Genomic DNA, 1,669 nt, shown 5'->3' with positions numbered 1-1,669 from the left:
AGAGGGAGGGAGGGAGAGAGAGAGAAGAAAGGGGAGAAGAGGGAGGGGGGGGGGGGGGAGGCAGGGCAGAGAGAAAAGAGGGGGGGGAAGAGAGGGGAGGGAGAGGCTTTCAAACTACCTCCTTAATTCCTTAAAAACTGACTTCTGACCCCAGGCCAGCCACCACCGTCCTGAAGCTTGTCTCCCAGTGGTCACCACAGGTTTTTAACTGCTAAATTCTCAGTCTCTGCTTCCTGCAATACCAACCACCACCTCTTGTCTCCCCTGCCCTCCCTCCCTTTCTTTCTTTCTTTCCTTTTTTTTTTTTTTTTGGGTGAGGCAATTGGAGTTAAGTAACTTGCCCTGAGTCACACAGCTAGTGACTGTTATGTGTCTGAGGCCAAATTTGAACTCAGGCCCTCCTGACTCCAGGGCTGGTGCTCTATCCACTGCGCCACCTAGCTGCCCCCCCCCTTTCTGACCGCCCCTTCCTAGTCCCTTTCCCCACGCTGCCCCCTCGCTTTTAGCTCAGCTGTGCCCCCAGCTCTGTCCAGGCTTTCCTCTCTCCTCATGTACCAGTTCAGTCTCCTGTGGATCTCATCCACTCCCCTGGATTAAGTCTAGATGCAGGTAGTTCCAGCCCTGACCTCTCTCAAGCTTCAGCAACAGCCCCATTCACCAGCCGGGCACATCCTAGGGGCCCCATAGGTGTTTCACCTCTTCCTCAGAAGCCTATCTTGCTTCAAATTTCTGTATTTTGGTGGCGGCCCCCACTGTCCTCCCCGGCCCCCAGGTTCTACCTTGGAGGTCTTTCTTTTCCTCACCCCCAGTGTCCAGCCCGCTGCCATTTCCCGTCCATCCTCCCTGCACACTGTTCACATTTGTTCCCTCCCCTCGGCCCGATGGCCGCCACCCTAGTTCAAGGCCCTCCCACTTCTCCTTTGGTCTCCTTTCTCCAAAGCTTTCCCCAACCAGCTGCCATCTTCCTTAGGGTGTGGCTTCCTAGTGCCTCTGAGACAAATTCCAGTCTCCTTAGCTACATTTAAAGACGGCCCCCATCTCCTTCCATACTTGATTCTCTTTCTCTGTGCGTTCTATGTCCGGCTGCACTGGACTGCTGATGGTCCAACTGGACATTCCGTCTTTGCATCTGCTGCTGTCCCTGCAGCGGCCCCCTCCTCACCTTCATGTCTTCTTTCAAGGCTCTGCCCAGCTGCCTCCTTCTCTGGGAAGCCTTCCTTTCAACCCCCAATCCTTTCTCTCCCCCACTTCGGATCATCTGAAAACAGAGGTTCCTGTTGTACCCCCGTAGAGTGGAAGCTCCCTGAGGGCAGGCATGTTTCCTCTTTGGTTCTGTGTCCCTCCCATCCAGCCGTGTTTTGCAGATGGTGGGCACTGAATAAACGCTTATTGGATTGCATTGACTTGACTTGAAATAAACGTCAGCAGAATCGGCTGCTGGGCTCCATTGATGGCGTTTTTGTCTTCGGTCAGTTGTCCCGACAGTCTCAGGGGAGGGTCCTCGAACCCCCTCGTCTCTGCCCAGAGCTGCTGGGCTCCCCGTGGGGAACCCCCTCATTTGGCCAGCCCCGGTCTTCCTGCTGGCTTCGTCTTTTATTTTTAGATAGCCCCTGACCTCACACCTGTGTTTGCATGCCGGCTTCGTTTGTGAGTGAGCCCCTGTCCCCGG

The sequence above is a fragment of the Vombatus ursinus genome, unplaced genomic scaffold, assembly GCF_900497805.2.
Source record: "Vombatus ursinus unplaced genomic scaffold, bare-nosed wombat genome assembly UNPS02014817.1, whole genome shotgun sequence".
In the NCBI taxonomy this organism is placed as follows: Eukaryota; Metazoa; Chordata; class Mammalia; order Diprotodontia; family Vombatidae; genus Vombatus; species Vombatus ursinus.
The sequence above is the reverse complement of the archived record's forward strand: the minus strand, read 5'-3'. Positions refer to the sequence as shown.